The 12,566-nt window shown below is 42.7% G+C and overlaps 19 non-coding genes across 19 annotated transcripts; all 19 read left to right on the plus strand.

Moving 5' to 3' along the window:
- The first annotated feature begins 137 nt into the window (after positions 1–137).
- On the plus strand, positions 138–221 carry TRNAL-UAA (transfer RNA leucine (anticodon UAA)). The gene has a single exon. It is a non-coding gene; the product is annotated as a tRNA-Leu (tRNA).
- Positions 222–373: 152 nt separating this feature from the next.
- On the plus strand, positions 374–457 carry TRNAL-UAA (transfer RNA leucine (anticodon UAA)). The gene has a single exon. It is a non-coding gene; the product is annotated as a tRNA-Leu (tRNA).
- Positions 458–1,070: 613 nt separating this feature from the next.
- Positions 1,071–1,154, plus strand: TRNAL-UAA (transfer RNA leucine (anticodon UAA)). The gene has a single exon. It is a non-coding gene; the product is annotated as a tRNA-Leu (tRNA).
- A 152-nt stretch (positions 1,155–1,306) lies between these two features.
- On the plus strand, positions 1,307–1,390 carry TRNAL-UAA (transfer RNA leucine (anticodon UAA)). The gene has a single exon. It is a non-coding gene; the product is annotated as a tRNA-Leu (tRNA).
- Positions 1,391–2,242: 852 nt separating this feature from the next.
- On the plus strand, positions 2,243–2,326 carry TRNAL-UAA (transfer RNA leucine (anticodon UAA)). The gene has a single exon. It is a non-coding gene; the product is annotated as a tRNA-Leu (tRNA).
- A 1,566-nt stretch (positions 2,327–3,892) lies between these two features.
- Positions 3,893–3,976, plus strand: TRNAL-UAA (transfer RNA leucine (anticodon UAA)). Its single transcript has one exon. It is a non-coding gene; the product is annotated as a tRNA-Leu (tRNA).
- A 390-nt stretch (positions 3,977–4,366) lies between these two features.
- TRNAL-CAA (transfer RNA leucine (anticodon CAA)) lies at positions 4,367–4,450 on the plus strand. The gene has a single exon. It is a non-coding gene; the product is annotated as a tRNA-Leu (tRNA).
- A 613-nt stretch (positions 4,451–5,063) lies between these two features.
- Positions 5,064–5,147, plus strand: TRNAL-UAA (transfer RNA leucine (anticodon UAA)). Its single transcript has one exon. It is a non-coding gene; the product is annotated as a tRNA-Leu (tRNA).
- Positions 5,148–6,236: 1,089 nt separating this feature from the next.
- Positions 6,237–6,320, plus strand: TRNAL-UAA (transfer RNA leucine (anticodon UAA)). Its single transcript has one exon. It is a non-coding gene; the product is annotated as a tRNA-Leu (tRNA).
- Positions 6,321–7,169: 849 nt separating this feature from the next.
- Positions 7,170–7,253, plus strand: TRNAL-UAA (transfer RNA leucine (anticodon UAA)). The gene has a single exon. It is a non-coding gene; the product is annotated as a tRNA-Leu (tRNA).
- Positions 7,254–7,405: 152 nt separating this feature from the next.
- On the plus strand, positions 7,406–7,489 carry TRNAL-UAA (transfer RNA leucine (anticodon UAA)). Its single transcript has one exon. It is a non-coding gene; the product is annotated as a tRNA-Leu (tRNA).
- Positions 7,490–7,642: 153 nt separating this feature from the next.
- On the plus strand, positions 7,643–7,726 carry TRNAL-UAA (transfer RNA leucine (anticodon UAA)). Its single transcript has one exon. It is a non-coding gene; the product is annotated as a tRNA-Leu (tRNA).
- Positions 7,727–8,798: 1,072 nt separating this feature from the next.
- Positions 8,799–8,882, plus strand: TRNAL-UAA (transfer RNA leucine (anticodon UAA)). The gene has a single exon. It is a non-coding gene; the product is annotated as a tRNA-Leu (tRNA).
- Positions 8,883–9,511: 629 nt separating this feature from the next.
- On the plus strand, positions 9,512–9,595 carry TRNAL-UAA (transfer RNA leucine (anticodon UAA)). The gene has a single exon. It is a non-coding gene; the product is annotated as a tRNA-Leu (tRNA).
- A 615-nt stretch (positions 9,596–10,210) lies between these two features.
- TRNAL-UAA (transfer RNA leucine (anticodon UAA)) lies at positions 10,211–10,294 on the plus strand. Its single transcript has one exon. It is a non-coding gene; the product is annotated as a tRNA-Leu (tRNA).
- Positions 10,295–10,447: 153 nt separating this feature from the next.
- On the plus strand, positions 10,448–10,531 carry TRNAL-UAA (transfer RNA leucine (anticodon UAA)). Its single transcript has one exon. It is a non-coding gene; the product is annotated as a tRNA-Leu (tRNA).
- A 153-nt stretch (positions 10,532–10,684) lies between these two features.
- On the plus strand, positions 10,685–10,768 carry TRNAL-UAA (transfer RNA leucine (anticodon UAA)). Its single transcript has one exon. It is a non-coding gene; the product is annotated as a tRNA-Leu (tRNA).
- A 1,087-nt stretch (positions 10,769–11,855) lies between these two features.
- On the plus strand, positions 11,856–11,939 carry TRNAL-UAA (transfer RNA leucine (anticodon UAA)). The gene has a single exon. It is a non-coding gene; the product is annotated as a tRNA-Leu (tRNA).
- A 152-nt stretch (positions 11,940–12,091) lies between these two features.
- TRNAL-UAA (transfer RNA leucine (anticodon UAA)) lies at positions 12,092–12,175 on the plus strand. Its single transcript has one exon. It is a non-coding gene; the product is annotated as a tRNA-Leu (tRNA).
- The last annotated feature ends 391 nt before the right edge of the window (positions 12,176–12,566 follow it).

A 12,566-nucleotide genomic window follows, 5' to 3' on the forward strand; every position in this document is an offset into this window, starting at 1 on the left:
TAATAACATGTATTTCATGATCAGAAAAGGCTTCTCTAGTATGGCAACAAGTGAGTAGCTCTATGGAGCATAGAGTTCCGAGAGGTATTTTGGTGTTGTAATATAGCTTCATTTTCACGGAAAACGTTCAATAGTGTGTCAAGATGGCCGAGTGGTCTAAGGCGTCAGATTTAAGCTCTGATCCTCGTATGAGGGCGTGGGTTCGAACCCCACTTCTGACAACGATTTGTTCATTTTAATAACTTGTATCTCATGCTCAGGAAAAGCCTCTCTAGTATGGCAACAAGTGAGTAGCTTTATGGAGCATAGAATTCCGAGAGGTATTTCGGGGTGGTACTATAGCTTCATTTTCACGGAAAACGTTCAAAATCGTGTCAGGATGGCCGAGTGGTCAAAGGCGTCAGATTTAAGCTCTGATCCTCGTATGAGGGCGTGGGTTCGAACCCCACTTCTGACAGCGATTTGTTTTACTTTAATAATATGTATCTCATGCTCAGGAAAGGCTTCTCTAGTATGGCAACAAGTGAGTACCTTTATGGAGCATAGAATTCCGAGAGGTATTTCGGGGTGGTACTATAGCTTCATTTTCAAGGTAAACGTTTAAAAGCGTGTCAGGATGGCCGAGTGGTCTAAGGCGTCAGATTTAACCTCTGATCCGCGTGTGAGGGTGTGGGTTCGAACCCCTCTTCTGACAACGATTTGATTCATTTTAATTACATGGATCTCATGATCAGAAAAGGCAACAAAAGTGTAGCTCTATGGAGCATAGAGTTCAGGGAGATATTTTGGTGTTGTAATATAGCTACATTTTCAAGGAAAATCTTGAAAAGCGTGTCAGGATGGCTGAGTGGTCTAAGGCGTCAGATTTAAGCTCTGATCCTCGTATGAGGGCGTGGGTTAGAACCCTTCTTCTGACAACGATTTGTTTCATTTTAATAACATGTATTTCATGATCAGAAAAGGCTTCTCTAGTATGGCAACAAGTGAGTAGCTCTATGGAGCATAGAGTTCCGAGAGGTATTTTGGTGTTGTAATATAGCTTCATTTTCACGGAAAACGTTCAATAGTGTGTCAAGATGGCCGAGTGGTCTAAGGCGTCAGATTTAAGCTCTGATCCTCGTATGAGGGCGTGGGTTCGAACCCCACTTCTGACAACGATTTGTTCATTTTAATAACTTGTATCTCATGCTCAGGAAAAGCCTCTCTAGTATGGCAACAAGTGAGTAGCTTTATGGAGCATAGAATTCCGAGAGGTATTTCGGGGTGGTACTATAGCTTCATTTTCACGGAAAACGTTCAAAATCGTGTCAGGATGGCCGAGTGGTCAAAGGCGTCAGATTTAAGCTCTGATCCTCGTATGAGGGCGTGGGTTCGAACCCCACTTCTGACAGCGATTTGTTTTACTTTAATAATATGTATCTCATGCTCAGGAAAGGCTTCTCTAGTATGGCAACAAGTGAGTACCTTTATGGAGCATAGAATTCCGAGAGGTATTTCGGGGTGGTACTATAGCTTCATTTTCAAGGTAAACGTTTAAAAGCGTGTCAGGATGGCCGAGTGGTCTAAGGCGTCAGATTTAACCTCTGATCCGCGTGTGAGGGTGTGGGTTCGAACCCCTCTTCTGACAACGATTTGATTCATTTTAATTACATGGATCTCATGATCAGAAAAGGCAACAAAAGTGTAGCTCTATGGAGAATAGAGTTCCGAGAGATATTTTGGTGTTGTAATATAGCTACATTTTCAAGGAAAACCTTGAAAAGCGTGTCAGGATGGCTGAGTGGTCTAAGGCGTCAGATTTAAGCTCTGATCCTCGTATGAGGGCGTGGGTTCGAACCCTTCTTCTGACAACGATTTGTTTCATTTTAATAACATGTATTTCATGATCAGAAAAGGCTTCTCTAGTATGGCAACAAGTGAGTAGCTCTATGGAGCATAGAGTTCGGAGAGGTATTTTGGTGTTGTACTATAGCTAAATGTTCAAGGAAAACGTTTAAAAGCGTGTCAGTATGGCCGAGTGGTCTAAGGCGTCAGATTTAAGCTCTGATCCTCGTATGAGGGCGTGGGTTCGAACCGCACTTCTGACAACGATTTGTTTTACTTTAAACACATATGTATCTCATGCTCAGGAAAGGCTTCTCTAGTACGGCAACATGTGAGTAGCTTTATGGAGCATAGAATTCCTAGAGGTATTTCGGGGTGGTGCTATAGCTTCATTTTCAAGGAAAACGTGTAAAAGCGTGTCAGGATGGCCGAGTGGTCTAAGGCGTCAGATTTAAGCTCTGATCCTCGTATGAGGGCGTGGGTTCGAACCCTACTTCTGACAACGATTTGTTTTACTTTAATAACATGTATCTCATGCTCAGGAAAGGCTTCTCTAGTATGGCAACAAGTGAGTAGCTCTATGGAGCATAGAGTTCCGAGAGGTATTTTGGTGTTGTAATATAGCTACATTTTCAAGGAAAACTTTGAAAAGCGTGTCAGTATGGCCGAGTGGTCTAAGGCGTCAGATTTAAGCTCTGATCCTCGTATGAGGGCGTGGGTTCGAACCCTTCTTCTGACAACGATTTGTTTCATTTTAATAACTTGTATCTCATGCTCAGGAAAAGCCTCTCTAGTATGGCAACAAGTGAGTAGCTTTATGGAGCATAGAATTTCGAGAGGTGTTTCGGGGTTGTACTATAGCTTCATTTTCACGGAAAACGATCAATAGCGTGTCAAGATGGCCGAGTGGTCTAAGGCGTCAGATTTAAGCTGTGATCCTCGTATGAGGGCGTGGGTTCGAACCCCTCTTCTGACAACGATTTGTTTCATTTTAATAACATGTATCTCATGATCAGAAAAGGCTTCTCTAGTATGGCAACAAGTGAGTAGCTCTATGGAGCATGGAGTTCCGAGAGGTATTTTGGTGTTGTACTATAGCTACATATTTCAAGGAAAACTTTGAAAAGCGTGTCAGGATGGCCGAGTGGTCTAAGGCGTCAGGTTTAAGCTCTGATCCTCGTATGAGGGCGTGGGTTTGAACCGCACTTCTGACAACGATTTGTTTTACTTTAATAACATATGTATCTCATGCTCAGGAAAGGCTTCTCTAGTATGGCAACAAGTGAGTAGCTCTATGGAGCATAGAGTTCCGAGAGGTATTTTGGTGTTGTAATATAGCTTCATTTTCACGGAAAACGTTCAATAGTGTGTCAAGATGGCCGAGTGGTCTAAGGCGTCAGATTTAAGCTCTGATCCTCGTATGAGGGCGTGGGTTTGAACCCCTCTTCTGACAACGATTTGATTCATTTTAATTACATGAATCTCATGAACAGAAAAGGCAACAAAAGTGTAGCTCTATGGAGCATAGAGTTCAGGGAGATATTTTGGTGTTGTAATATAGCTACATTTTCAAGGAAAATCTTGAAAAGCGTGTCAGGATGGCTGAGTGGTCTAAGGCGTCAGATTTAAGCTCTGATCCTCGTATGAGGGCGTGGGTTCGAACCCTTCTTCTGACAACGATTTGTTTCATTTTAATAACATGTATTTCATGATCAGAAAAGGCTTCTCTAGTATGGCAACAAGTGAGTAGTTCTATGGAGCATAGAGTTCGGAGAGGTATTTTGGTGTTGTACTATAGCTAAATGTTCAAGGAAAACGTTTAAAAGCGTGTCAGTATGGCCGAGTGGTCTAAGGCGTCAGATTTAAGCTCTGATCCTCGTATGAGGGCGTGGGTTCGAACCGCACTTCTGACAACGATTTGTTTTACTTTAAACACATATGTATCTCATGCTCAGGAAAGGCTTCTCTAGTATGGCAACATGTGAGTAGCTTTATGGAGCATAGAATTCCTAGAGGTATTTCGGGGTGGTACTATAGCTTCATTTTCAAGGAAAACGTGTAAAAGCGTGTCTGGATGGCCGAGTGGTCTAAGGCGTCAGATTTAAGCTCTGATCCTCGTATGAGGGCGTGGGTTCGAACCCCACTTCTGACAACGATTTGTTTTACTTTAATAACATGTATCTCATGCTCAGGAAAGGCTTCTCTAGTATGGCAACAAGTGAGTAGCTTTGTGGAGCATAGAATTCCGAGAGGTATTTCGGGGTGGTACTATAGCTTCAATTTCACGGAAAACTTTGAAAAGCGTGTCAGTATGGCCGAGTGGTCTAAGGCGTCAGATTTAAGCTCTGATCCTCGTATGAGGGCGTGGGTTCGAACCCTTCTTCTGACAACGATTTGTTTCATTTTAATAACATGTATTTCATGATCAGAAAAGGCTTCTCTAGTATGGCAACAAGTGAGTAGCTCTATGGAGCATAGAGTTCCGAGAGGTATTTTGGTGTTGTACTATAGCTAAATGTTCAAGGAAAACGTTTATAAGCGTGTCAGGATGGCCGAGTGGTCTAAGGCGTCAGATTCAAGCTCTGATCCTCGTATGAGGGCGTGGGTTCGAACACCACTTCTGACAGCGATTTGTTTTACTTTAATAATATGTATTTCATGCTCAGGAAAGGCTTCTCTAGTATGGCAACAAGTCAGTACCTTTATGGAGCATAGAATTCCGAGAGGTATTTCGGGGTGGTACTATAGCTTCATTTTCAAGGAAAACGTTTAAAAGCGTGTCAGGATGGCCGAGTGGTCTAAGGCGTCAGATTTAACCTCTGATCCGCGTGTGAGGGTGTGGGTTCGAACCCCTCTTCTGACAACGATTTGATTCATTTTAATTACATGAATCTCATGAACAGAAAAGGCAACAAAAGTGTAGCTCTATGGAGCATAAAGTTCCGGGAGATATTTTGGTGTTGTAATATAGCTACATTTTCAAGGAAAACCTTGAAAAGCGTGTCAGGATGGCTGAGTGGTCTAAGGCGTCAGATTTAAGCTCTGATCCTCGTATGAGGGCGTGGGTTAGAACCCTTCTTCTGACAACGATTTGATTCATTTTAATAACATGTATTTCATGATCAGAAAAGGCTTCTCTAGTATGGCAACAAGTGAGTAGCTCTATGGAGCATAGAGTTCCGAGAGGTATTTTGGTGTTGTAATATAGCTTCATTTTCACGGAAAACGTTCAATAGCGTGTCAAGATGGCCGAGTGGTCTTAGGCGTCAGATTTAAGCTCTGATCCTCGTATGAGGGCGTGGGTTCGAACCCCACTTCTGACAACGCTTTGTTCATTTTAATAACTTGTATCTCGTGCTCAGGAAAAGCCTCTCTAGTATGGCAACAAGTGAGTAGCTTTATGGAGCATAGAATTCCGAGAGGTGTTTCGGGGTTGTACTATAGCTAAATATTTCAAGGAAAACTTTGAAAAGCGTGTCAGGATGGCCGAGTGGTCTAAGGCGTCAGGTTTAAGCTCTGATCCTCGTATGAGGGCGTGGGTTCGAACCGCACTTCTGACAACGATTTGTTTTACTTTAATAACATATGTATCTCATGCTCAGGAAAGGCTTCTCTAGTATGGCAACATGTGAGTAGCTTTATGGAGCATAGAATTCCTAGAGGTATTTCGGGGTGGTACTATAGCTTCATTTTCAAGGAAAACGTTTAAAAGCGTGTCAGGATGGCCGAGTGGTCTAAGGCGTCAGATTTAAGCTCTGATCCTCGTATGAGGGCGTGGGTTCGAACACCACTTCTGACAGCGATTTGTTTTACTTTAATAATATGTATCTCATGCTCAGGAAAGGCTTCTCTAGTATGGCAACAAGTCAGTACCTTTATGGAGCATAGAATTGCGAGAGGTATTTCGGGGTGGTACTATAGCTTGATTTTCAAGGAAAACGTTTAAAAGCGTGTCAGGATGGCCGAGTGGTCTAAGGCGTCAGATTTAACCTCTGATCCGCGTGTGAGGGTGTGGGTTCGAACCCCTTTTCTGACAACGATTTGATTCATTTTAATTACATGAATCTCATGAACATAAAAGGCAACAAAAGTGTAGCTCTATGGAGCATAGAGTTCAGGGAGATATTTTGGTGTTGTAATATAGCTACATTTTCAAGGAAAATCTTGAAAAGCGTGTCAGGATGGCTGAGTGGTCTAAGGCGTCAGATTTAAGCTCTGATCCTCGTATGAGGGCGTGGGTTAGAACCCTTCTTCTGACAACGATTTGTTTCATTTTAATAACATGTATTTCATGATCAGAAAAGGCTTCTCTAGTATGGCAACAAGTGAGTAGCTCTATGGAGCATAGAGTTCCGAGAGGTATTTTGGTGTTGTAATATAGCTTCATTTTCACGGAAAACGTTCAATAGCGTGTCAAGATGGCCGAGTGGTCTAAGGCGTCAGATTTAAGCTCTGATCCTCGTATGAGGGCGTGGGTTCGAACCCCACTTCTGACAACGATTTGTTCATTTTAATAACTTGTATCTCATGCTCAGGAAAAGCCTCTCTAGTATGGCAACAAGTGAGTAGCTTTATGGAGCATAGAATTCCGAGAGGTATTTCGGGGTGGTACTATAGCTTCATTTTCACGGAAAACGTTCAAAATCGTGTCAGGATGGCCGAGTGGTCAGAGGCGTCAGATTTAAGCTCTGATCCTCGTATGAGGGCGTGGGTTCGAACACCACTTCTGACAGCGATTTGTTTTACTTTAATAATATGTATCTCATGCTCAGGAAAGGCTTCTCTAGTATGGCAACAAGTCAGTACCTTTATGGAGCATAGAATTGCGAGAGGTATTTCGGGGTGGTACTATAGCTTGATTTTCAAGGAAAACGTTTAAAAGCGTGTCAGGATGGCCGAGTGGTCTAAGGCGTCAGATTTAACCTCTGATCCACGTGTGAGGGTGTGGGTTCGAACCCCTTTTCTGACAACGATTTGATTCATATTAATTACATGAATCTCATGAACATAAAAGGCAACAAAAGTGTAGCTCTATGGAGCATAGAGTTCAGGGAGATATTTTGGTGTTGTAATATAGCTACATTTTCAAGGAAAATCTTGAAAAGCGTGTCAGGATGGCTGAGTGGTCTAAGGCGTCAGATTTAAGCTCTGATCCTCGTATGAGGGCGTGGGTTAGAACCCTTCTTCTGACAACGATTTGTTTCATTTTAATAACATGTATTTCATGATCAGAAAAGGCTTCTCTAGTATGGCAACAAGTGAGTAGCTCTATGGAGCATAGAGTTCCGAGAGGTATTTTGGTGTTGTAATATAGCTTCATTTTCACGGAAAACGTTCAATAGCGTGTCAAGATGGCCGAGTGGTCTAAGGCGTCAGATTTAAGCTCTGATCCTCGTATGAGGGCGTGGGTTCGAACCCCACTTCTGACAACGATTTGTTCATTTTAATAACTTGTATCTCATGCTCAGGAAAAGCCTCTCTAGTATGGCAACAAGTGAGTAGCTTTATGGAGCATAGAATTCCGAGAGGTATTTCGGGGTGGTACTATAGCTTCATTTTCACGGAAAACGTTCAAAATCGTGTCAGGATGGCCGAGTGGTCAAAGGCGTCAGATTTAAGCTCTGATCCTCGTATGAGGGCGTGGGTTCGAACCCCACTTCTGACAGCGATTTGTTTTACTTTAATAATATGTATCTCATGCTCAGGAAAGGCTTCTCTAGTATGGCAACAAGTGAGTACCTTTATGGAGCATAGAATTCCGAGAGGTATTTCGGGGTGGTACTATAGCTTCATTTTCAAGGAAAACGTGTAAAAGCGTGTCAGGATGGCCGAGTGGTCTAAGGCGTCAGATTTAAGCTCTGATCCTCGTATGAGGGCGTGGGTTCGAACCCCACTTCTGATAACGATTTGTTTTACTTTAATAACATGTATCTCATGCTCAGGAAAGGCTTCTCTAGTATGGCAACAAGTGAGTACCTTTATGGAGCATAGAATTCCAAGAGGTATTTCGGGGTGGTACTATAGCATCATTTTCAAGGAAAACGTTTAAAAGCGTGTCAGGATGGCCGAGTGGTCTAAGGCGTTAGATTTAACCTCTGATCCGCGTGTGAGGGTGTGGGTTCGAACCCCTCTTCTGACAACGATTTGATTTCTCATGATCAGAAAAGGCAACAAAAGTGTAGCTTTATGGAGCATAGAGTTCCGAGAGATATTTTGGTGTTGTAATATAGCTACATTTTCAAGGAAAACCTTGAAAAGCGTGTCAGGATGGCTGAGTGGTCTAAGGCGTCAGATTTAAGCTCTGATCCTCGTATGAGGGCGTGGGTTCGAACCCTTCTTCTGACAACGATTTGTTTCATTTTAATAACATGTATTTCATGATCAGAAAAGGCTTCTCTAGTATGGCAACAAGTGAGTAGCTCTATGGAGCATAGAGTTCCGAGAGGTATTTTGGTGTTGTACTATAGCTAAATGTTCAAGGAAAACGTTTAAAAGCGTGTCAGTATGGCCGAGTGGTCTAAGGCGTCAGATTTAAGCTCTGATCCTCGTATGAATGCGTGGGTTCGAACCGCACTTCTGACAACGATTTGTTTTACTTTAAACACATATGTATCTCATGCTCAGGAAAGGCTTCTCTAGTATGGCAACATGTGAGTAGCTTTATGGAGCATAGAATTCCTAGAGGTATTTCGGGGTGGTACTATAGCTTCATTTTCAAGGAAAACGTGTAAAAGCGTGTCAGGATGGCCGAGTGGTCTAAGGCGTCAGATTTAAGCTCTGATCGTCGTATGAGGGCGTGGGTTCGAACCTCACTTCTGACAACGATTTGTTTTACTTTAATAACATGTATCTCATGCTCAGGAAAGGCTTCTCTAGTATGGCAACAAGTGAGTAGCTTTATGTAGCATAGAATTCCGAGAGGTATTTCGGGGTGGTACTATAGCTTCATTTTCACGGAAAACGTTCAAAAGCGTGTCAGGATGGCCGAGTGGTCAAAGGCGTCAGATTTAAGCTCTGATCCTCGTATGAGGAAGTGGGTTCGAACCCCACTTCTGACAGCGATTTGTTTTACTTTAATAATATGTATCTCATGCTCAGGAGAGGCTTCTCTAGTATGGCAACAAGTGAGTACCTTTATGGAGCATAGAATTCCAAGAGGTATTTCGGGGTGGTACTATAGTTTCATTTTCAAGGAAAACGTGTAAAAGCGTGTCAGGATGGCCGAGTGGTCTAAGGCGTCAGATTTAAGCTCTGATCCTCGTATGAGGGCGTGGGTTCGAACCCTTCTTCTGAAAACGATTTGTTTCATTTTAATAACATGTATTTCATGATCAGAAAAGGCTTCTCTAGTATGGCAACAAGTGAGTAGCTCTATGGAGCCTAGAGTTCCGAGAGGTATTTTGGTGTTGTACTATAGCTAAATGTTCAAGGAAAACGTTTAAAAGCGTGTCAGTATGGCCGAGTGGTCTAAGGCGTCAGATTTAAGCTCTGATCCTCGTATGAGGGCGTGGGTTCGAACCGCACTTCTGACAACGATTTGTTTTACTTTAAACACATATGTATAACATGCTCAGGAAAGGCTTCTCTAGTATGGCAACATGTGAGTAGCTTTATGGAGCATAGAATTCCTAGAGGTATTTCGGGGTGGTACTATAGCTTCATTTTCAAGGAAAACGTGTAAAAGCGTGTCAGGATGGCCGAGTGGTCTAAGGCGTCAGATTTAAGCTCTGATCCTCGTATGAGGGCGTGGGTTCGAACCCCACTTCTGAAAACGATTTGTTTTACTTTAATAACATGTATCTTATGCTCAGGAAAGGCTTCTCTAGTATGGCAACAAGTCAGTACCTTTATGGAGCATAGAATTCCGAGAGGTATTTCGGGGTGGTACTATAGCTTCATTTTCAAGGAAAACGTTTAAAAGCGTGTCAGGATGGCCGAGTGTTCTAAGGCGTCAGATTTAACCTCTGATCCGCGTGTGAGGGTGTGGGTTCGAACCGCTCTTCTGACAACGATTTGATTCATTTTAATTACATGAATCTCATGAACAGAAAAGGCAACAAAAGTGTAGCTCTATGGAGCATAGAGTTCCGGGAGATATTTTGGTGTTGTAATATACCTACATTTTCAAGGAAAACCTTGAAAAGCGTGTCAGGATGGCTGAGTGGTCTAAGGCGTCAGATTTAAGCTCTGATCCTCGTATGAGGGCGTGGGTTCGAACCGCACTTCTGACAACGATTTGTTTTACTTTAAACACATATGTATCTCATGCTCAGGAAAGGCTTCTCTAGTATGGCAACTTGTGAGTAGCTTTATGGAGCATAGAATTCCTAGAGGTATTTCGGGGTGGTACTATAGCTAAATGTTCAAGGAAAACGTTTAAAAGCGTGTCAGGATGGCCGAGTGGTCTAAGGCGTCAGATTTAAGCTCTGATCCTCGTATGAGGGCGTGGGTTCGAACCCCTCTTCTGACAACGATTTGTTTCATTTTAATAACATGTATCTCATGATCAGAAAAGGCTTCTCTAGTATGGCAACATGTGAGTAGCTTTATGGAGCATAGACTTCCGAGAGGTATTTCGGGGTGGTACTATAGCTTCATTTTCACGGAAAACGTTCAAAATCGTGTCAGGATGGCCGAGTGGTCAAAGGCGTCAGATTTAAGCTCTGATCCTCGTATGAGGGCGTGGGTTCGAACCCCACTTCTGACAGCGATTTGTTTTACTTTAATAATATGTATCTCATGCTCAGGAAAGGCTTCTCTAGTATGGCAACAAGTGAGTAGCTTTATGGAGCATAGAATTCCGAGAGGTATTTCGGGGTGGTACTATAGCTTCATTTTCACGGAAAACGTTCAAAAGCGTGTCAGGATGGCCGAGTGGTCTAAGGCGTCAGATTTAAGCTCTGATCCTCGTATGAGGGCGTGGGTTCGAACCCCACTTCTGTCAACGATTTGTTTTACTTTAATAACATGTATCTCATGCTCAGGAAAGGCTTCTCTAGTATGGCAACAAGTGAGTAGCTTTATGGAGCATAGAATTCCGAGAGGTATTTCGGGGTGGTACTATAGCTTCAATTTCACGGAAAACGTTCAAAATCGTGTCACGAAGGCCGAGTGGTCTAAGGCGTCAGATTTAAGCTCTGATCCTCGTATGAGGGCGTGGGTTCGAACCCCACTTCTGACAACGATTTGTTTCATTTTAATAACATGTATCTCATGATCAGAAAAGGCTTCTCTAGTATGGCAACATGTGAGTAGCTCTATGGAGCATAGAGTTCCAAGAGGTATTTTGGTGTTGTAATATAGCTACATTTTCAAGGAAAACTTTGAAAAGCGTGTCAGTATGGCCGAGTGGTCTAAGGCGTCAGATTTAAGCTCTGATCCTCGTATGAGGGCGTGGGTTCGAACCCTTCTTCTGACAACGATTTGTTTCATTTTAATAACATGTATTTCATGATCAGAAAAGGCTTCTCTAGTATGGCAACAAGTGAGTAGCTCTATGGAGCATAGAGTTCCGAGAGGTATTTTGGTGTTGTAATATAGCTACATTTTCAAGGAAAACTTTGAAAAGCGTGTCAGTATGGCCGAGTGGTCTAAGGCGTCAGATTTAACCTCTGATCCGCGTGTGAGGGTGTGGGTTCGAACCCCTCTTCTGACAACGATTTGATTCATTTTAATTACATGAATCTCATGAACAGAAAAGGCAACAAAAGTGTAGCTCTATGGAGCATAGAGTTCCGGGAGATATTTTGGTGATGTAATATAGCTACATTTTCAAGGAAAACCTTGAAAAGCGTGTCAGGATGGCTGAGTGGTCTAAGGCGTCAGATTTAAGCTCTGATCCTCGTATGAGGGCGTGGGTTAGAACCCTTCTTCTGACAACAATTTGTTTCATTTTAATAACATGTATTTCATGATCAGAAAAGGCTTCTCTAGTATGGCAACAAGTGAGTAGCTCTATGGAGCATAGAGTTCCGAGAGGTATTTTGGTGTTGTAATATAGCTTCATTTTCACGGAAAACGTTCAATAGCATGTCAAGATGGCCGAGTGGTCTAAGGCGTCAGATTTAAGCTCTGATCCTCGTATGAGGGCGTGGGTTCGAACCCCACTTCTGACAACGATTTGTTCATTTTAATAACTTGTATCTCATGCTCAGGAAAAGCCTCTCTAGTATGGCAACAAGTGAGTAGCTTTATGGAGCATAGAATTCCGAGAGGTATTTCGGGGTGGTACTATAGCTTCATTTTCACGGAAAACGTCCAAAATCGTGTCAGGATGGCCGAGTGGTCAAAGGCGTCAGATTTAAGCTCTGATCCTCGTATGAGGGCGTGGGTTCGAACCCCACTTCTGACAGCGATTTGTTTTACTTTAATAATATGTATCTCATGCTCAGGAAAGGCTTCTCTAGTATGGCAACAAGTGAGTACCTTTATGGAGCATAGAATTCCGAGAGGTATTTCGGGGTGGTACTATAGCTTCATTTTCAAGGAAAACGTTTAAAAGCGTGTCAGGATGGCCGAGTGGTCTAAGGCGTCAGATTTAACCTCTGATCCGCGTGTGAGGGTGTGGGTTCGAACCCTTCTTCTGACAACGATTTGTTTCATTTTAATAACATGTATTTCATGATCAGAAAAGGCTTCTCTAGTATGGCAATAAGTGAGTAGCTCTATGGAGCATAGAGTTCGGAGAGGTATTTTGGTGTTGTACTATAGCTAAATGTTCAAGGAAAACGTTTAAAAGCGTG

Source organism: Phalangium opilio, unplaced genomic scaffold, assembly GCF_054372755.1.
Source record: "Phalangium opilio isolate 3A_F unplaced genomic scaffold, DU_Popi_V2 ptg000039l_2, whole genome shotgun sequence".
Lineage (NCBI taxonomy): Eukaryota > Metazoa > Arthropoda > Arachnida > Opiliones > Phalangiidae > Phalangium > Phalangium opilio.